Source organism: Oryctolagus cuniculus, chromosome 2 (assembly GCF_051225735.1).
Source record: "Oryctolagus cuniculus isolate XC-2025 breed Fujian yellow rabbit chromosome 2, ASM5122573v1, whole genome shotgun sequence".
Classification (NCBI taxonomy): Eukaryota; Metazoa; Chordata; class Mammalia; order Lagomorpha; family Leporidae; genus Oryctolagus; species Oryctolagus cuniculus.
The window spans coordinates 88920944-88943645 of NC_142868.1; the positions used below are offsets into that span (position 1 = coordinate 88920944).

Genomic DNA, 22702 nt, shown 5'->3' on the forward strand with positions numbered 1-22702 from the left:
AGACACATGAAGGAGATTTGCTTCCAGATCTCGTGGGTTCAATGGTGATTGTTTAATGGTGACTTTTAAATTCTAGGAAAACTTCCCAACCTCTCTGAGTGAGTGAGTGAGTGAGTGTGTGAGTGTGTGTGTGTGTGTCGACTTCAAACTACAGGTGAACATCACAGGAGGAATATTCTTCTCCTTTGCCCCCTTTGGGCTCAGTCACCTTGAGTTGGGAGTGCAGAGCCAGCGAGGAGTCCCCCTGCATCCTGAGCTAACTCTCCCTACAGCTCCCCTCCTCAGCGCGGCAGAGCCCCGCTCTTACCTTGCATCCCTGGTGACAGCCTAACTTTAGCCACATCTTCTTGTGGCAGAACTCCAATCACCACTCTCCCCCGCCGCCCACCAGGGACCCCTCATTCTAACTTTTCGTCTTTAATCAAGACACGCCACTTTTTAAAACTCACCGCCGTATAACGCACGGAGCAGAAGGAGGGCGCTGGGTCGTGAGTGATCCCAGGTGAGCTCTATCTCCACACTCCGCATTGCTTCCCGACAGGTCACTGGTGCTACGTAAAAGGCTAGAACTCTCAGGACGCCTTTCTTCAGCAGGCTCCCGCCACTGATGGCTTCCAGATGCGAGGACATTTTAAAAGGCTTGTGGCCCTCAACACCACATCATTAGATCTTTCCAATGTTTCCAAAAAATCCTTAATCACTAGCCCACTGTTGCTGTCTCCATTTCACCATTCAGCCACTGGGATCTCCGGGCGGGCGGGGGAGGGGGGGGGCTCAGAGATATGGTTCACAGGACGTTGAAAATAACTTCCTATTTCTGGGGGAAAATCCATAATAGCTTCCACGTACCCTGGAATTAGCTTTACTCCCTCTGCACAATTTCTACCTTTGGATTAGATCCCCGCCCACCCCACCACTCTCTCCCATACACAAAAACACAGATGCACCCCAGCACCAGCACCATGTCCAAGGGTGCTATTTTTTTCTAGTTCTGATTCATTTGGGGTAGTGGCGGGGGGTGGATATTATTGCTAGCAATTTTCCAGGCAAGCCTCACACTCCAGTGCATAAGGAAAGAATTTACGTCATGTTGACCTCTGACCTGGCTCAATCCCAGAAAGCCTCGGGAAGTGTGTCAATACCATGAACAGTGAGGTCAGCCTCAGATATCTCACAGCCATACTCACCTACAGAGAAAAAGGAAAAAAAAAAATCTTTTGCCAGAGATTTGCTTTCCTTTCAAGAATGCATTTCAGGATTGGAAGTGTCAGAGTACCTGTCTTAATTGTTCATTTCCTAGCCTACTGGACAAAGAAAAAAAAATCTGTGGCGAGACGTATTTGTTCGTTAGACCAACCTGTATGTTTGCTAAGCCATTTGATATTTAGCAAGTGTTGGGGAGTGTGGGAAAGAGCACCTCAAAGCACATCCTTATGCCGAACAGATTGGCGGGGGAAATTGCTCCCAGCAGATGTACAACTTGCCCTGAGCCCCAGGCTCTCCGCCCAGGGCGCAGACGCTGGCCTTTATTAACCGTACCTGCCGCCCTGGGTCATGTCTCATTTGTCCTCACACTGTAGAAAATCCCAAATGCAAGGTCCAGAAAACATAAAGGGATGTAAATGAGGGTCCATCTGGGGAATGGGTAAAAAAGAGGGAAATTGTCTTTTTATCTTTCTCCTTGATCTTCTGTCTGCTAACAATTTAAGCTCTGAGAAACCTACACGCATGTTTTCACAGAAAATGCTCTGCCGAAAAGCTGTCAGTTTGTACTTATCAGAAACAAAGCAAAGCTTAACAGAGACACGTTCCAATGTGAGCTAAGGCGTGGGTTTATCTAATAGAAACACCATCCTGTTCTTGGCTTCACCTGGGCTGGGGCCACTCTGACCTTGGGTCTAACTTCTAAGGAACAAAGTACAAAAAAAAGTCTTTGTGGAGACTTGAAATTATAAACATTGAAAACAGAGGCCACGGATTTGATGGAATCCATCTGTAATGCAGTGTTTAAAAGGCAAACAGAACACTGTTCGCAGCTGATTTGGTTTACATTAGAGCACAGTTTACATTTTCCTATGCAGACTCAAATAAGATTACCCTGAATCTAAGGATACTCTGAATTTTCACACACCTCTGTTTTAAAACATCATTTGCAGATGGAATTTTTAATTCACACTTTGCTATGCAATACAATCTTTGCCATCAAAATTTACAGTTTCTTGATGGTCTCATGATGACTCTGCATATGCAAAAAAATCAGGAGAGTCCAGGAACCACGAGGGAGGTTGGAAAATAAAATTTACTGGCCGGTGCCACGGTTCAAAAGGCTAATCCTCCGCCTGCGGGATTCTGTCCCGGTTGCCCCTCTTCCTGTCCAGCTCTCTGCTATGGTCTGGGAGTGCAGTGGAGGATGGCCCAAGTCCTTGGGCCCTGCACCTGCATGGGAGACTGGGAGAAGCACCTGGCTCCTGCCACCGGATCGGCACGGTGTGCTGGCTGCGGCAGCCATTGGGGGGGTGAACCAATGGAAGGAAGACCTTTCTCTCTCTCTCTCTCACTGTCCACTCTGCCTGTCAAAAAAAAAAAAATTACCAAAGCTCTGTTGTCCTCAAACACTCAGGGCTACGGCCTCTCTGCCACTGACCATGAGCAAAACCCACTACTAATTGAGCAGAAGGTCCTGTGGGCATAGCATTTTCCAGTGCTCTCCTCTTTCTTCCACCCTCTTCCTCCTGCCCTGGAAGCTTTTCAAATTGGCAGGGAGAAGTATCCCCATTTTGGCACAAAAGCAGCCAGTTTTTAGCCCTCAGAATCTCATGTCCCCGGAAACCCCGATCCCAAACAAGCCAGAACAATGGGTCACTGTGGCTGGCAGGTTGCACATTGCTTATTTCCTTGTCCCACATGGATACCCAAGGTTTTTCCAGATGGCAACCAAGAGGGCATGGTGCTTTAGAGGTAACCTGGCTGCTGTCCACATCCAAACTGCAAAGTCATAGAATGTGGAATTAAAACATGTTTATTTTGGTGGAAAAAAATGTTTAGAAATCCAGGGGCTGGAGGTGTGGCAGAGTGGGTGAAGCCACTGTCTGCGATGCCAGCATCCCATACAGGCACTGCTTCATGTCCCAGTTGCACCACTTCTGATCCAGCTCCCTAAGGGTTAAGAAAGCAGCAGAGGATAGTCCAAGTACTTGGGCCCCACACCTATGTGGGAGATTCAGATGAAGCTCCTGGCTCCTGGCTTTAGCCTGGCTCAGCCCCGGTCATTGTGGCCATTTGAGGAGTGAACCAGCGGATAGAAGCTCGCTCCCTCACGCTTGTTCTCTCTCTCTCTCTCTCTCTCTCCCTTTCTGACTCTGCATTTCAAATAAATAAATAAATCTCTTTTTTTGACAGGCAGAATTAGACAATGAGAGAGAGAGACAGAGAGAAAGGTCTTCCTTCCGTTGGTTCACCCCTCAAATGGTCGCTATGGCTGGCGCACCGTGCTGATCCGAAGCCAGGAGCCAGGTGCTTCCTCCTGGTCTCCCATGTGAGTGCAGGGCCCAAGGACTTGGGCCATCCTCCACTGCCTTCCCGGGCCACAGCAGAGAGCTAGATTGGAAGAGGAGCAACTGGGACAGAATCCGGTGCCCCAACCGGGACTAGAACCCGGGGTGCCGGCGCCGCAGGCGGAGGATTAGCCAAGTGAGCCGCGGTGCTGGCCTAAATAAATAAATCTTAAAAAAAAATTACACATGGATTTCAAAAAAATTTGCACCAAAATAAATCTATCTTTTCATTCTTCTTTTCCACAAAGTTTTTCTTTGAAGATTTTATTTATTATTTATTTGAAATGCAGAGTTAAAATGAGAGGAGAGCAGAGATAGAGATAGAGAGATAGAGTTAGAGAAAGAGAGAGAGAGAGAGAGAGAGAGAGATCTTCCATCTGCTGGTTCTAACAAACAGCATTGGGCCAGACCAAAGCCAGGAGCCAACGTTTCTTCCAGGTCTCCCAGGTGGCTGGCAGGGTCCTAAGTACTTGGGCCATCTTCTGCTCTTTTCCCAGGCACGTTAGCAGGGAGCTGGATAGAAAGTGGAGCATCTGGGTTACAAGCTGGCACTCATGTGGGATGCCAGTGTTGCAGGTGGCAGTTTTACCCACTCTGTCACAACACCACCTCCCTCCCCAACGTTTTGCAATAGCTTCATACACCATGTCCCAAGAGATATGATGGTAGGCTTTCTCCATCTTACCCAGTAAAGGAGAATCTTCAGAGATGTCTGGTGAAGCTGACGCATGGCAGCACAGAGCCTGGTGCCCGCTTCCCACTCCTGGTAACACGGGTAGAGGCCAGAGGCCTTTCCAACAGGCAAAGGGCACCGTGCCCTCTTCCTCCAAGATTCTTCCATGGCCACCTGGCCCTGAATATTTCTTGGAGATCACAGGATCTTTCTCAGCTTGCTCAGATGCTGGTTCCTGGAGGAAAAAATATTATATAACGGCGTCTGCTTTATTAAACTTTAAGTTTCTCTACAAGGTAAAAATAAAGCCTTGTAATGAAAAAAATGACAAGCAGATTAAACCCAGAAAATGATGTCATGATGTGGCCAGGAAGATTAGACTCAGATTCTAATATCTGACTGTGGTATATGTGCAGGCTTACAGGTGTGTGTGTGTGAGTGTGTGAGTGTGTGTGTGTGTGAGAGAGAGAGAGAGAGAGAGAGAAATATCATGGAGCAGGAAAGAGTGGGAGGCCCTGATACACAATCCACCCTTATACACCCAAGTTAGGTGATTTTTGCTTGTCTCCATATCACAATAAGTGGTTGTCAAAAGAGACAATAAATATTTTCAACACAATTATGAGCTGTAAAGCCTTATTATTCTATACAAAATCAATGGAGAGAAGGCAGCTGTTGCCTTCAAAATACAAAATTCTCAGCACCATTGAAGGCTTCCTAGGCTTGAAGAGTTCCCGTCCACCTTTTGGACACTTTTATGAGATTGCTGCAGTGGGTTTTCCAAAGACTGAACCAAGCAGGTCACTGAAACTCCTGGACAAACACATCCTCCTCTCCTGCCCAAAACTTGGTCAGAAACTTGGCCTTCTCCTCGTGCCAAGATTTTATGAAACTTGTTATTTTTGTGTAACTCATGTCCTGAAGCAAAAAATAAAAAATGAAAGTATTAATAGCTCTATATTCAGGACAGAAAACTCTCTGCTCAGAATTTACAAGCTTCCTGTGGAGTTTTAAGGAGATTTCTGGAGGTCCAAAACCAGGATTTATGAACACAACTGAAAACGAGGTCCTTAAAAGCAACAAAAGGAACTGCGGATGCTGAATAGACTTTCTAACAGGCACTGGGAGTAGTAAAGGGTCTCATCCATTGGCAGGTGATCTTCAAGGATTATCTGAGTCAACTCTGGGAAACCATGCTCTGACCTGGTCCCGTGAAACCTACTCTGCCCTCTTAGTTTTCCTACATGGTTGGCTTTCTCAGGTGCCACCATGGGAAAAGACACGCAGCCCATCGCTTGCATTTTCCTAAGTGATAGGCTTTAGGCAGGCTGAGTTGCTATGAGCAAGGAAGAACAAATGTTCATTCAGTATTGTTCCAGAAAACAGGGAAGAGAGAGCGTGCCTGCCTAGCTGGGACAAGTTCAACCGTGTGCTCACAAGACATTGGCTGCACACACTCTGAAGCAGCTCAAACCAAAGCAGTCATCAGAAAAGAAAGCTGGAGACACTGCAATCCACAAATGGACTAGCTGACAAAGCTCTTTTCATTTGGCCTGTTCATTTCTAAAGATGGAAGCTGGACACCTGGCCCTGAGGACATTTCAAGGTCCAATACCGGCTGGATGCTCAGGCAGAAGTACCACACGGTTGCCTGGGCAGGAAGCCGCTTGTCTTGTAACCAGGGAACAACTTCACCTTCATCCCCAGCATGTTCTGCTCTGGACCAGCCCGGAAAACTCCCACACACTCCTTGCCAGCCTCCTACCCATAGCCAACACATCCAAGAGACCCGTGGTCAGGGTATGGCTTTTCTTTTTCAACCTGGATGGTGCTGCATGGCTCCTTTTCCTCCAACAGCATCAGCCTTGATGTTCTATTCCTTGAGTCCTCGATCTAGGGCTGCTAGCGCTGAACCTTCTCACAGATGATTTCTTAGTCTCTTTGGGAAGGTATATTTCTGCAGGGAGCGTGTCATTCGCAAAGCATATGGAAGCAGGGAGCTCGTCAAGGGGTGATCTAAATTGCATGAGGTTTCGCTTTGGCAAGGACACCAGATGGATGCCTTTATGATGAAGTGGGTCTCCCCCAGCCTTCTCTTTCATGCAGGTCTCCAACAGGTGTTTCCTCTAAGGCATAGCTGTTTTCCATAACATCAGAATGAAGAAAGATGTTGTCTGTGACAGCTTGTATACATAGATCATGCTTTCATTATGATACAAGAGTGTACAGTGATTGATTTGCTATTCGGAGTCAAGTGATGAAAATGTGCTTGAGAGATGATCACCTTCCAGTTGCCAAAGGGGCACTCAATTATCACACACCAAGGACTCTTCATTCTTCTTGGGGGGTGGGGAGGGTGGAGAAGGAGCAGGAGTGGGGGGAACATGCAGAAGGAAGTGGCAGGAAGGGGAGGAGGAGCAGTAGCTGTGGCCTGGGTGCTGAGGGAGGAGAGCAGGAGGCCACCCCCTTGAAGCCAGACAGCAATTTCCCAATGATTTTCAAACTGTCCACAAAAGACAATCACCACCAACTTTGGGTTCATAGTATTAACATCAGTTCTGTGGGACCGATGTCTAGGAAGCTACTTACTTATGGAGACAAACAGGGTTCTATGAACAAACAAAACAGCCAGGTCCCCAGATCCTGATAAAGTCGAAACCATGCTCCAACTGGGGGTGTGCACCCTGTTGAGCCCCATCCCCTGGGCTTGGCACACAGCCATTACCTTGGTCCTGACTGGTGCCGTTGAGAGCCAGGGGTACTCTAGAATTCGGGGTTGGGACTCATGATTAATGGGTACTTAAAATACCCTGTGGCATGTTAATCAGCGTGAACAAGGCATTTCGGTCAAGCTGACCTCAAGGCGGATGTTACAACATCTTGCAGCTAGTTAAAGGACTAGAATCCACTAAATCCCTTAAATTTATAGGCAGGTCGTGAGTGCAGAAGATAAAGGATTCTATCAAGGCCTGGGCCCTTGCTGGGAGGAAATCACCTTCTTGGCTTTTCCAAGTCCTTCTCCACCTACCCTGGCTTCTCTGCCTCCGTCCTCTCTGACCCATTAGTTTAGGTCCGACACTTGCACCTTACTTTGAGTCATTTCTTTCTTCTGAAAAAAATACGACATCAAGATAGCCACGTAGAAGTGAGGTTGACTGAGGAAATCAACATTGCTCATCTCTGTGTAGGAATGAGTCTTCAGATCAGGTGTTGAGTAACAAGGTGTTTTAACTCATGGGGGGAACCCCTGATCTTTCAACATGAAGAGTAATAGGATGTATTTCTCCCAGGGGAGAGCTGTCATGAGCTGCCAAGGCTGAATACGCATGAAGGGAGACATAGCACAAGATGCTCCTAAAAGAGTTCTGGGAGATAGTGACAGATATTTTAAAATATGTAAACAAATACAATAAGCAAGCATATAGGCAAATAAGTAAAGCTTTTGTGGCCAGATACATTTCTGGCACACTGGATTGTACAATTCTTAAAAGATGCCTTGATTGCAAGACTTTTCAGAACCTTTCATGCCCTAAAGCACTGTGTGAACCTCCACATGGAGCCATTTCCCCCACAACTTTATTGGACTAAAGAAAACATTTCCTCAGGACTTCTCCAGTTACTAATATGCCTCGGAAGATGTTTGTTGGGGGAAAGGTTAGAAGGTACATTTATTCTATGGCAATCTCCATGAAATCTTGGCAGCTTAGCACCATGAAGGTTTGTTTCTCGTTCACGCTACACGGCACAGGTCAAACAGGCACAGAAGCATGCAGGTACCCAGGCTGGGAGACAGACTGAGGAGTCACAGGGGGCCCCTCTTTGCCTCCACCAGCACTGGAATCATATTTCACTGAACCAAATTGGTCACGTGGCTCCATCTAACTATCCGTTTAGTCAGGAAGGAAAGAACTGGCTATCGTGAGAACTGCTAACCTCAACTTCAGCATTATATTGAACTGCTGGCTTTACAATTTGTTAGCTCTTTGACTTGTATCATTAAAAGTCTCTGGCAGAGACAAATGCTCACCCAGTATTTCAATTGCTTCCCATGTTCCCCAACCTTCTTAAAGTTAGCAGGAGCCACACAACTAGCTCCGCCCAATGAGATATGAGCAGCAATGCTATATGTCACTTTGAGCCAATGGCAATTCAACGTCTGGGCTTGATTGTCCAGTTGCTCTCTCAACCCCACCTAAAGACATAGGAGGACACCTGGCTCAGGTGTTATGGCCAGAAGATGGTAGAAGCACCAGGTGGTGTGTGCAGTTGATGCTTGTTCACCCACGTGAAATACAAGGTGAATTCAAAAAGTTCATGGAATAAAGTGGAATTGAAAGATAAGTTTATTTGGGATCAAACAAATTTAGAAATCCATGCATAGTTTTTTTCATAATACGCACTTTCCATGAACTCTTTGAAGATCCCTGAATACAGTGCGGGTGAGCTGCGTTAGACACCCTGAGATTCTGCAGTTGCTTTGGCCACCTCCGCCTGGATTCTCTGCATGTATCTATGACATTTCTAATCCTGAGCTTTCTCTGATTCTGAGGGACCTCCCATGTTGCCCCCAAATCAAACGTGCATTCCTTAGGATTTGCACGACTTTTTTTTTTTGAAAGATCATCCAATGATTTTTCGTGATTGACTATATTGCAAAACAGCCTTGTGCCTAACAGCAGTGTGGGGTGACCACATGGAGGGCTTTGCCAAGACCTAGATGAGGATTGGAGCAAAGGCTATGCAAACGCAGGTCCGTGATGGGAGCTGTGAAGAATGCAAAGTGCATTTAGTAAGTAAGGATGTTCCAACAGGGACTCCAAGGCAAAGCATATGTAAGGAAGAAGTGTGTGTGTGGGGGGGGGGGGGATAGGCTAAGTACAGAGATGTCATCCATGATTACTCTCTCACTGCCTGATCTGTTCTCTATGGAGGTGTCCAAAACTTGCTCACGATTTCCACCCTAGAATCCCACCAGCAGCAAAGTTAAGAGCAGACATAAGTACACCCAAGGCACATATGTTCTAGGTTGAAAAGAGAGCCCAGTATGGGTTTAGCTCAAAGTGCTAAGACTCTTCAACACGATGCAGTCTCCCCATTCAGACTCATTTATTCCTGAGTCTCACAGGCCGGAAGTCATTCTCCTGTTGTTCTCCGCCATGGGCCCGGGGCTCTGATGAGTTCCCCATCTTGGCTTTGCTACACCAGAGCCCTCCGTTCTCAGACGAACTCTGCATTCTCTCTGCCTAGGACTTTCCTGTGTGATGTGGACCAGGACTCTGAGCAGCTCGACAGCAGTGGCATGTTCCACTGGTGCAAAGCCACCCCTCTGGACAAGGTGATTTTGGTAGGTGATGTCTCACCAAAGCTCACAACAACATAAAGCACCTCTTGGGTTAAATTATGCATTTCAGCTAGTCAGGGGCACCTGCCATTTCTCTTTGTCAACTGTGAATTTGGAAGGAAAAACTCTTAGCTCCCCAGCTGGATGAATGATGTGCAATACGTGTAGCATTTGACAGAGACTTTGTGAGCAGCATTGCAGGGGTTTAAAAGGCAAAGAGATGTCCTCAGCTGCTTCCTGCCTCCCTTACCCCGTTAGCCGACTCAGTTTGCAAAGCCATGCCCTCCTGAAACTTCGCTAGTAAATCTAACGGATGTAAAAGCACCCGGGAACCTTACTGTTTCCAAGGGCTTTCTAGTCTTTGCTTTAAAGTAAATGCACATTTCCCTAATTTATTGGTTTTAAAATTTGGATTTCTTCTTGTAGTTAAAGCTGGCTTTTCCATAAAGCTCTATTTATATTTAATGCATCAACCAAGAATGTGTTTCCTAAGTGCTCCCAGCCTCATACAACATGGGTATGTCCTGTCCCTGCCTCTTCTCTCGAGGAGATAAACTAACTCAGCTCTCTGAAATGGCAGCAACAGGGATTTCAAAAGCCTGGGCTCCTAATCCAGGCTCCAACACCTGTTTTCTGGATCCCCATGCACGCTCTTTGCCCGATTTAAAAACTCAAGTATAATCTCAGTGGTTTTCTTTGCAAGCAGTAGCTGGTAAATGCAACTAATAACAATGACTGCTTTCATGTTGGGTGAACCCTATGTAATTTTCTCATCTCTGGCTAATTGTAGATAATAATAATAATTAATAATACTCATCATCATTTCTCACTTTGCAAAAGTAGTTTATGTTTTTCTATAACACACACATGCACACACACACACACACACACACCATTGTTTGGCTCTGTGCCAGTGTCCTGACAGAATGTGATCCAGTTTCTTTGCAAAATGATGATCAATCATTGGATCAGAAGCACAAAACTGTCAGAGCTGTCATATCAACGGGAAAACTATAAGGGTTACTGAAATTCACCATTTTAGCAACTCTGTCTTATGCTAAAGTACACAAAATAAATATCTGTTGAGCAGAAAGCCACACAGGGGAGGCAAATCTTCAGAAAGATTGGGAAGTTGGGTGCATAAGGAGGCATCCAAAAGGCCAAGAAATGGCACCAGCAGATGTTTTGTGAGACCCTATTTATCAGGCAGAGACACAGGACTCTATGATAGATGTTTCCCCTATGATGCTTGATGTGAGATATACCTCAGGACAGCCGCTGGCTCATGAAGTTAAGTAATAGCTTCTGGTTTTAGAAATGCTAAGAGTTTGGAAATACGTCCCTGTGGGAGGAACGTCTACATTGCAAAATTCAGAGAGCCTTTGAACTTGATTTTGTCTGCAGAAGGGTCAAGTGGAAACAGTTGATTTAAGTTACTTTGAACAAATAGCACATCCTCCTCTTCTCCCAAAAGGCACCATCTCTTTTAATTGGGAGGCAATTTTGTGCCAGTTTCTTGGAGAAATTGCCTCTCTAGCTGTGCCCATCAGTGCATTCTGCCATAGATCTTGTTTTTAATTGTTTAGCTCTACTCAGGAGAACAGTTGTTGGATTTCAGGCGCGTTACATTAAATACCATTAGGGGCTTCATTATTCAAGTTAAAGCTAATCGGATTAGCTGGAGACAATTCTTTAATAGATCTGGTTAAGATTCATATCACTGTCTAGGAAAGCTCTCTAGACAAGTATCTTTATTCCCGCTCACAAGGAGATCCCCTGGCTTAGCAAACGAATATTTCCCAGGGTATGCTTAATTTGATCAACTTTAATTGTTGAGATGTCAGACGTTACTTATTTATCCTGCTGGATTGTGCCAACCCCTGTTTTGTAGAAGCACATTATGTATCCTACCCATGAACTGGCGTACAGAAGCCCCAGAAACCCACAAGTAGTATGCTCAAACTTTATGTCCCTAGGAATGCAGGAGATGCTGATGCTTATTTGCAAGATTTAAGTTCATTTCACTTTTTCTCTACCAGCTTCCATGGGTTCTCCTTTGAAAAGCTAGGAATTCAATAAGATTCAGACTTGATTAAGTTATTGAACAGCCGCTAATGAGTTGAACATAGTTATCCAGGTCTCAAAACTCCCCAAGGACACTAAAATCTGCAGAAGCACAAGTCCACTATCTAAAAGGGTGCAATATTGGCTTACACTCTCTGTGCATTCCCCTGGATACATTACATCATGTCTAGATTACTTATAATACCTATTAGGATGTAAGTTCAGTGGAAATAGATGTTACGCTATATCAGGGAACAATGGCAAAGGGAGAAAAGTCTATATGTATTTAGAACAGACACGATGTCAGTTTTCACTTATTTTCGATCCTCTGTTGCTTCAATCTGTAAATGTAGAATCCAAGAATATGATGGGTGCTGTATATAATATTTTCAATTTATTATTGCCTTTTCACAATAAATTAAGTTTTTGTAACCTTTTAAAACATAACAGCGTGAAAGTGAGAGAGGTTAAATAATTTGCTCAGTCATAAAAGAAGGACAGAACAAGAATACAAAATCAGATCTTCCCACTGCAACTTGGGTGCTCTTTTTCACTACATCCTAATGGCATTGGTCCATTCCCCGAAGGAATCAGACATGGGTTTACAATAAGTTTAGTACAGGAAAATCATTCTTAAGTTATATTTATTATTTTTATGAGCCCTGTGAATATGGGGGAACCCTAATCTAAATATTTCACATATATAGCTTGCAGCTTAGAAATACAAGGGAGATGTATTAGTATTGAGATGCTTAGTATGAGACATATTCAAATGTTTTGGATCAATGGAATTGTTATAGCCTTCTTATTTCTTTTGTATAGCATACACAGTGAATTTCCTTGACTGAAGAGTCTATTCAATCAGTTCAGTGAATCAGGTTGAACCATATTAGGTTGCCATTTTTGACCCCAAAAAGGGCATTTTATTGCACTTCAAAGTAATGCATGGAAACCCACTGAATACTGCAACACATTGCATAACTTAATATAATTTTAGGACCGGCCAGAAAACGTATGTTTAGCAATAGAATTTGTAATGTCTTAGTTTTTTAGTGAATCTTAAGGCTAAAATAAGTCATGAAAATCTAAACTGATCCTCTGTAAAAAAAAAAAAAAAAAAAAAAAAGAAAAGAAAAGAAACTATCAACTCCCAACTTGACTCTCACTGGGATTAAACATGACAATAGGTCTGATCTGATTTCATCATCATTAAAAAAAATCATCTATTATTTTTCACTTTATGTTTCTGTGTGGGAGCAAACTGTTGAAAGCCTTACTTAATGTATACTAAGCTGATCTTCTGTATATTAAGATAATCGAAAATGAATCTTGATGTGAATGGAAGGGGAGAGGGAGTGGGAAAGGGGAGGGTTGTGGGTGGGAGGGACGGTATGGGGGGTAAGCCATTGTAATCCATAAAGCGTACTTTGGAAATTTATATTCATTATATAAAAGTTAAAAATAAATAAAAAATAAATAAAAAATTAAAAAAAAAAAAAAAAAAAAGAAAATCAAACATTCTCCCCATATGGCTCAATGATTTCACACCCTGAGTCATGATGTTGATCCAGGCTACTAGAAAAATAAAAAAGCAAATAAAAGACAAAGCCAAAAAGTAAAAAGCAAAAGATGGCGGAACAACTCAAAAAGATCAAAGTTATGATTGTACCACTTACACCGCTTATGCGTAAGTTCTTTTTTTATAAGCAATTTGCAAAATTCTGTTATGAAAATACTGCTGTGGCGACACCTTGAAGAGGTGGGGGTGGGAAAGACAGTTATGCAAGGGCTATCATCTCCTGTACCAAAGTGACCACGTTCTAACACGCTTATCCTTAGAAACGCACGGATAAGTCAAAGCACGAGTTTCGGAACCACATTGTCGCATGTGTCTTTGGAGACACCCATTCGGCTTTGATGGGGCTTCAGAACTTTGTGATGCCTTTGCGAGCGAGCAACTACACCCGGAGGGAGCTGAAGGACATTGTGTTCATCGGGTCTCTGGATTACATGCAGAGAGAGTGGCGCTTTCTCCGGAACTTTCCCCAGATATATGTTATGCCTGTAAGTCTCCCCCACAGAACCGTGAATATTTATAATGCTAATGATACCACCCCTACTAGCACTGATGATAATAATAACAGCTTGCCATTCCATAGTACATATTGAGGATCAGAAACTGTTCTGGATATTTTATAAATCTACCCAGATATGCAGATAGGGAGATATGCATGAATTCATGTAATCCTCAAATAACTCAACAGAGTAGGTATTAAAGACTTGGAACTTCAAACACGGAGAAAATATGTTGTCCAAGATTACAGGGCAACTGTAGGATCTAAATCTAAGTGGTATGGGTCCTGCGTTTGTATTCACACCACCATGTTTTGGGGGCTTTATGCTCTGTATTTCTGAGTCTGAATCTCACTTACTGGTCAAACCAAATGCCTCCGCCCACTAACGTTCACGTCTTTTCTGGCGACATCTCATACAGAACACACGTCACCACATATTCTCTGTCAGATGTATGAAGAGATGGGCTTTGGTTGACCTTTTTGAGAAATGTACCTGCTGTGGTTTTCATGGCCCCTCCAAAATGCAAGTCGAAACTTAGTTGTCATGGTAACAGGGTTGCACGGCAGGGCCTCCACGAGGTGATTATGGCACGGGACCTTGCCCTCACAAGTGGGTCAGTGCCCTTGTCACAGGAGAGGGCTGAGTTATCACAGGAGGGGGTCCCTGAGGAGAAGGGGAGGTTGTCCCCACCGTCTCCTGCACATGCTCTCCCATCACGTGATGCCTTGGCCTTGTTAGCTTGCAGCAAGAAGGCCTTTGGTAGATGTGGCCTTCAACTTCAGACAACCTAACCTCTGCAGCTGTGAGAAATAAATCAGACTTCTGAATTACAAATTGTCCAGTCTGTGCTATGATGTGATAAGTGACAGAAAAGATACTAAGATGGGAGCTTTCTATATACACGCAGCATTGCAATTGCAGTTATATTTTCCTGGGCTCTCATGGACCTGTGGCCCAGCCTGTGCCTCCATTTCCCCGGATGGAAAGTCCATGATGTGCACAGTGAAATCCATGGGAGCATTTGCCTTTTCATGAGATCATATGGGCAATGATGGGTCTGGTGCTTCAGCCAATAAAAAGGAAGGCAGGAAAATGGCCAGAAGCCAGCAAATGTTAGGAATTGCTCAGGCCTCCAAGCGACCTGAAGGTAAGACCAGAACTCTCCCTTTTCTTCAACAAACAAAAGACACAACTGCCACAGTGTCTGTTAACTCAGAGAAGGCAAGTTGGCTGGGTTGCTGGTAAGGGAGTGAGGATGCAACACTTTTCTTTAGACCTCTTTTCTGCAAGTTTTTCTCCTCGCCACTGTCAGCCAGACTCAGTTTCTCTGCTCCCACTGGAGTCATCTAAACAGATCTGTGCTCCTCACTGCTCATCCTCCTTGGTCTCCTCCTACCTTGCTCTCAGGAAAGGGTCTGGGAGATGCACTGGCTCTAAGATATGAGCAAACGATAAGGTTAACCAAGTCAGACACCAGCTAACTAAAGTTAGAAAAATCAAGCCAGGAAAGCCTGGAAAGCCTTTGGCTCAAAAAAAGTCGCAATGTTCAGCCACCACCCCTGAGCCATGAAACAAAATCCCCCCAGCTGACAAACCCCTCCCCTGCCTGTTTTTCTCTCCTTAGGGATCTGCACTCTACACCGCGGACCTGCACGTGGCCAACATTGAGTACTGCTCCATGTGCGCCATCCTATCCCCCCCCTCCAAGCCGTCCAGTAGCCAGACACTGGTAGACACGGAGACCATCATGGCCACCCTCAACATCAGATCCCTGCGCATCGGCTCCTGTGCCCATGCCACGTCAGGTCAGATCAACACCCCTGGCAGGAAGACGTCAGGCAGCATGGAAGCAGGAAAGGCTAGCTTTTCTAGAAAGTACTTTACCTGTGGGGGAGAAAGAGGATGAGCCTGATGTCCTTTATGAGCCCAGACGGCTCTTGACAATCCTGTAACAGGACTATAATGCTGTAATAGCCCACAGTTAGTACTCTGGAATTCTAAGTCAAATGCTAAACCACACCCTTCCTGTAAATGGAGTTGCACATCGTATTGTCTTCCTATTTTAGAAAACACAGTCACAGAATTCTAAGCACTATTATTTCTATTGTTACTCATCAAATATAGGTGAGCACAGTGCATTACCATGAATAACAGGTATTATGATTAATCAATTCTCATTGGATCTTACAAATGTTTAGTTTATAGTTCTTAGTTTCATGAGAGGATGAACTATAATTCTCATTTACTCTTCAAGGCACTTTCAATGTATGTATTTTAGAAGATTGCCTCTAAGGTCCCTTGTAACTTCAATAGACTAAACAGGTCATATTTTATTTTCTGATTAGAAAGAAATGGTGAAAGAGAAGTAGCAATCTCTTTAGAATGGGGCCCACCCTGTCTGTCTCTCCTCTGGATTCTCTGCAGCATGTAGCACAATCACTATCACTTAGTAGATGCTTAACAAACAGCTATTGACTTGAAGTAAATGAGCCACTGAGCTGGACTCCAGAGGGGAACACCGGCCACAAAATATGCCCGAGGTTAATTCTTACTACCAAATTGCATTTTTTTCTTCTCCTCCGAATGGGAAAAGGCTTATATATTAGTCTGTTTCTAATTGACTACCAATCACCTAACCTAATGTGAAAGTACAATTAGTGAAGAATTTTCTGTATATAAACAGATTTTCAATTCCCAAACCCAAAGTGAGCAGGATTGGAATCCCTCAGGTCTCTCCAGTTCCCTGGAGGATGACAGATCTTCTATATCAAGGTCAGGTGCAACCTTGGTCCGCAGACTGCATTGCTGCTGACCACAGCTGTGCCACTCTGCATGTACTTGGAGAGTTCAGAATGAAAGGCTGTCTGTGATTGTGGTGGTGGACAGAAACGTTCATGTGTCAAGTCAGGAAACCCAGAGAACTCTTTGTGACTCCCAGATGCTGTTGCCAGGCAGGAAATACAGGCCCTTGGGACAAAGGAATAAAGACATAATCTAATCTCTGGTAGGTGAGCTAAGCCAGCTGCTGGATTAGACACACCCCCACTAAGCAACCAAACCCAGCTCAGTATCTAGGGTGTCACGGTGTTCTGCAAAGCAGACCAGATAACAAGACTCTTCGTGGATGACAAAGTGCTGTGCAAAGCCAGTCTGAAGAGGTGTGAGTCCGCCTTTTCTGAAGAATTGGAGGATCCACAAACATGCTGTTGTGTTTTGCCACACGAATCCTTAGCTTGGCAAGAAGGGCCACTGCCCAGATTCATGTATGATTTATGTGTGCACGCATTTAAGTTGCAAGCTTGCAACTTGCCATAATTGGACAGAGAAGAAGTATCCACTTTAAAGGGAAAATCATCCCTGTACAAATGAAAATGTGCACACAAAAATCCTGGGATGAACTGACAGCACCACAAGCCATGGAGTTAATGGTGCGTGTGAGCAGTCCTTCCCACCACTGTTAGTTTTTATACCTCACCTCCTGTATAGGCTAGAGAGACAGAAACCTATGATTCTAATTCTAGTTTCCTTTGTATCTAACACTTTTCAGCATTCCTTCATTTAACGGAAATGTGTTGGTTTTGTGTAGTGTGTCAGGTACTCTGGCACAGGCCAGTAAAGTTCCATGAAAGGTGCAATTGACTGGTTTGGTTGAAGGAGAGAGAGGAGGGGTAGGGTGGGGTGGGGGAGCGCTGGAAAGGGGGAAGAGGAAAGAATGGAATGTCAAAGTATTGGAGTCAACACGAAGCAAAGGGATGATTTTGCCCAAGGACAGAAGGCACGGTTGAGAGAACAATGTACTGTGTAGACCTGGTGCCATTTTCTGGTGGATGGGATCATCCCTCTGTGTGTGAAAGGAATATAGGTCCACAGAGGCTTGGATGACCTCCGCTCCCGGTGAAGGTCACCATGTCTGCCTAACCAGTATGAAGCCATTAATAAAGTCTTATTTTGAGTATATTTCAAGGAGACATATGAACAGCGAAGGGCCATCGCGCATACATTACAGAAATTACAATGGCAACAGAGGAATGTATCTTGGGTTTGTAAACAGAAATCCCACTCTGCAGAGAAGCCCGTCCGGCCCTCTTCATCCTTCTTCCCACTTGCTGTGAATACTCCTCTTTCACCCCACCTGAGAGACAGAAATGCATATACCTCCCCAGAACTGAAAGTATAAAGGGTTGTGGAATTCTTCCAGGAGCTAGAAAACATCTTCCACACTGAGCATCCAAAGAAGACTAGCAGGTAGGCAGTCTTCTTCCCCTTTCTGTACATCAGTGGTTCTCAACTGGGGCAATTTTGCCACCTGAGGTCCTTTGACCATCTTGTTGGTTGACACAAGTAAGGGGACTGTAGCCATATCTAGCAGGTAGAGGTGAGAGACACTGCTAAACTTCTTACCATGCCCAGGACAGCTGCACACAGTACAGACGCAGGGTGGGTGTTTATTCTAATGATTAAGACTCCAGTGTTCTGCATTGGATTCCCTGGGCTTGATCACTAGCCCCAGCTGCCAATTCTAGCTTCCCCTCAGTGCAGACCCTGGGAGACAGCAGGGATGGCTCAATTAATTGGGTCCCTGCTACCCCCACATCGGAGATGTGAATTCAGTTTTCAGCCCAGCCGTGGCCACTGTGGGCATTTGGGGAATGAACCCATGGTTAGGATTCGCTCCCTCTTGCGCTCGTTCGCTCTCTCTCTCTCTTTCTCTCTCTCTCTCTCCCTCCCTCCTTCAAAAAGGAAAACCATTTCAATAGCACCAGGATTGAGACTTTGCCCTGGTGTATCCGGTGAGAACCCTGGGGGATCAGCAGGCTTTGCACATCTTCATAGCCCTTATAAACTTTCATACAAAGTCAAGCTGAAACCACCACGGCTATTCCACACAGATTCACAAGGGAGCTTGGGAGACGGGGGACAGTGGAGTGCAGACTCTCCAAAGGACCAGTAAGAACACCAGGCCTCCTGGACATCTCCCCGGGAAACTTCAGGTTTTCAGTAATGCTCTAATTACTGCCCTGTCATGTCACCCGGAGAGCAGGTTGGCAAACCTAGGTGCCGAACTAAATAATCTGTGGCATAATCTAAACATATAACGGTAATTAAGTCTGACAACTTAATATGCTACTGAAATTTAAATGTACAGTAGTAATCTACAATTAAGCAATCTTTTGTAATAGCACCCTGCCAGGCTGGAAGATTCCAGGTATAATACTGTGTGCTATTAGGTAGCAAAAATATTGACATTAGTAAAATGTGCCCAGGCTATGATCTGACACACACTTAAATTAACCATTGCTCTACAAGAGAAGAATGGAGTAACAGGCAGAAATGCAGTTGCTATCCATCAATGGGTAACAGAAACAAATACGTAGTGCAGCTCCTTCAGCTAGTGCTGAAATATCTGTACTCAGTTAAAACACTGGACTATGAAAATTGGATTTTCCAGGTTCTTTCTAGAAAGGAAACTGGAACCCAGAAAAGGGGAGGGTCAAAGGTGATTTCCTTGTAGAGGGATTTCTCCATTTAGGGAAACTGATCTCAATCTTTTACTGAATATGTCAGATCTTGTAGCAGGTAATCCAAATAGTTTGTAGAAAATGGAATTAAATGACAAGCTTAGAGGACAGACATTTGGCATAACATTAGTTGCCAATTGGAGAGCCAGAATTCTATACTCCCAGTTTCAGCTTCCTGCTAAACATATATAAGGACAGCAGATAATGCCTCAAGTGGTTGGGTCCCTGTCCCCAGTGTAGGAGACCTGGACTGAGTTCTTACCTCTGACTTCAACCAAGCTCAGCATATGAACTGTTGTGAGCACTTGGGAAGTGAATCAGAATTAATTATTTTTTAAAAAAACATAAGCTTATTTTGCTGCAAAACAAGTTTGAAATTTATGCAATTTTTTCAAAATGCACATTTTCATGAAATTTTGAAAGACCCTCATGTGCATAACTTTTTAATTTTTACACCAAAATAAATGTATCTTTTATTCCAATTTCCATGAACCTTTTAAAGTACCCTCATAAGTATATATGTAAAATAAATATTTAAAATGCATATCTATATAATATAAAATATTAAAATACATTAAAATATAAAATATATTTGTTAGGAAAAGAGTTGCAGATTGGTGCCTCCTCACACGGGGCACCATAAATGTTAGGAAAAGAGGTGCAGAATAGAGAGGAAGCAATGCACGAATTTACAGCCAGACTGAATTTATTCAGAGAAAATAAATTCTTAGAGGTGGGTTACCAACTGCCCGCCTGCACACTGATGGAGCTCCTGGCAGAAGGCCCTGACCCCCAGAGGCTGGGCCTTTTTATATGTTAGGAGGTCTAGGGCTGGGGGTAGGGATTAGGAGCAGCAGGTGGAAGGGAATTCCTGGAACCAGGCGAGGCCTTGGGAACCTGGAAAAGCATGCAGGCAGTAGGGTGTGAGACCCAACTGAGATTCAAGGGCAAGGAGTACATTCCAGTGTTTATCTACCTTTTGGGCAATGAGCAAGAATGGCTGAGGTTTATGTCCTTATTCCATCAACATTAAACTACATTTAGAATGTAAAATATTTGAAATACATTAAAATATAATATATATATATTTAGAAATAAATATTTTATAAAATATATGTATGCGTTTTGAAGATTTATTTTATTTATTTGAAAGCAGAGTTACAGAGAGAGAGAGAGAGAGTCATCCATCTGCTAGTTCACTCCCCAAATGGCTGCAACCAGGAGCCAAGAGTTTCTGTGGCTGTAAGGGCCCCAAGCACTTGGGCCATTCTCTGCTGCTTTCCTGGGTGCATTAGCAGAGAACTGGATCAGAAGTGGAGTAGTAGGGACTTGAACTGGCACCCATATGGGGTACTGGCATTGCAATTGGTGGCTTAACCCACTCTCTGCACCCTAATACCCCCACCCCCCCACACACACACACATACACATTTTAGAAGGGCTATAAAGCAAAGGCATGGACTTTGAATGTGGTATTAGTCAGGGTGTGAAACCCCATCCATCATTTAAAAGGTATGTTGACCTTGAAGTGAAGCTGCAATTCCTTGTATTCAAAGGTAATCTAACTACAAGTAATTCACAGAGCTGACGTGACAGCCACAGAACTGCAGGTCAACAGAGAGTTTGGATTTTCTGCTACATTCTTCTCTGTACACTGGCTCTTTCCTGCCTTGGTTCCCTTATCCGATTCCCTGTGCTTGGATGGTTCGGTCTCATCTCCCAGGACTCCTTTCCAAGATCTGAGAAACCTCCCTTTCAATCCTATCTCAAGTCACTTGCCTTTCCTCAGTGCTTAGCCCCTAAAGCAGGGGTGGGAAGCATTTCTTCTGCCAAGGGTCATTTGAATATTTATAACATCATTTGTGTTATACATACAGAATCATCAACTTAAGAATTAGCCTGCTCTCTGTTTACTAAATTTCAGGTCTCACCTGTGGCTGCCTTGGCAGAATGAGAACAAAGGATCTTGCAGGTCCTATACTGCCTGCAGGCCAGCTGCTCCCCACTCTGCCTAAAGTTTATGAACCTCTTGGATACTTATCACTATCTGGAAATATTTTTTCTTTGCACCTTGTGACTATAGATGGGCAGGTGCTGTCCACAATCCTAGGGTAGAGTAGGTGCTTTTTAAATGTCTGTGGGAAGGAGGAAAGGGGCAGGGAAGTAGGGAAAGAGGGAAGGAGTGAGGAAGAGAGGGAAGATGGTTGGAGGGAACACAAGCAGGTAAGGCATCTTGCGGAGTTCAGGGGATAAAGTAGAATCTCAGTTCTCCCTAGCTTCCCGCAGTATGGGAATCTGAGTCTTTAAAGGGAAAAAAGTCCAAGTGCGGGGTTTACTGATGAGCCATATATCTAGGCAACCCGGTATCTCTCCTTGTTAAAGAGCTGTGCAACTCTGCTCGGCCCTCTGGGCTTCTGCTTCCTCATTGAAATCTGAAGGTTTTACCAAATCCTGGGGCAACTGCTGGCTCTAACCATGAACCAAATGCTCTGGGCTCTCCACATGGAGCTTCGGGTCTTATCCTATTGCCATGACTCAGGTTTTTGGTGGATATTAGAAATATATTCAACTCAGCACTAACAAGTGGCTCTTATACTGAACACAAGGCTACTTCAAAAATCTCATGGGAAAATGGGATTAAAAGATGTTTATTTGGTGCAAAAATATTATTGAAATCCATGCATGGATTTTTTTTTAATACACATTGTCCATGAACTCTTTGAAGTACCTTTGCATTTCTTGGGGAGACGGGGAAGGTGTTATATCTTGCAATGCACAGCACTCCTTCTGGAAAAAAGAATCCGCCCTTGAGTTCCTCTCACCCCATCTCTGGACTCTGTCATCCTGCCTTTATCTACTGCTGGAGAGGCTTCCCAACATCGCTCACCTCCATTCACTTCCCTTCCTATTCTCCCTTCCCCTACCAATTACCTGGCTTAGCAAACAAAGGACACTCTCCTTTTCTTCCAAAGCAACATAGTCTTAGTTGCTAGTAGACTTTGAACTTTCATGATATTTTTGCCCTGTTACATAACATCCTCTGCAAAATCTAAAAGCAACAGTTTAAAAGCACAACTTACACTGAGACACTTGTGTCTTTTAAGGGCACCCCGGTTTCCCACTGCCCTCCTCCCTCCACATTTGTAGTGTTGCAGCAAGGAGACCCAAACCCTGTTGCCAGGCTTCTTTAAGAAGCTGTTCCACACACAGGTCACTGCATGACAAACCCCTGTTTAAGGCCAGGGTTGTGCCTCAGCTCTCACGTGGGTGAAAGCAAGAGGGAGAATCATCTATAAACTGAGCTCAGGGACCTCCCATTCCAGTCTTTCCAAGGGTACAAGGCACTCCAGACAGAAGTCGGCTTACCAAGTGCAGGAGGAAGCCAGTTCTCAGGAGACAAAAAAAAAAAAAAAAAAAAGGCATAAGCAGGCCTTGCAGCCAGAGAGGATCCCCGAGGTCAGATAACACCGGAACC

General features: G+C 44.4%; 1 long non-coding RNA gene across 1 annotated transcript; it reads right to left on the reverse strand.

Moving 5' to 3' along the window:
• Positions 1 to 3790: 3790 nt before the first annotated feature.
• On the reverse strand, positions 3791 to 22702 carry LOC108175898 (uncharacterized). Its single transcript, XR_001792560.4, has 3 exons — positions 22594 to 22702; positions 4240 to 4462; positions 3791 to 4067 (listed from the first exon to the last, which is right to left on the reverse strand). It is a non-coding gene; the product is annotated as an uncharacterized LOC108175898 (long non-coding RNA).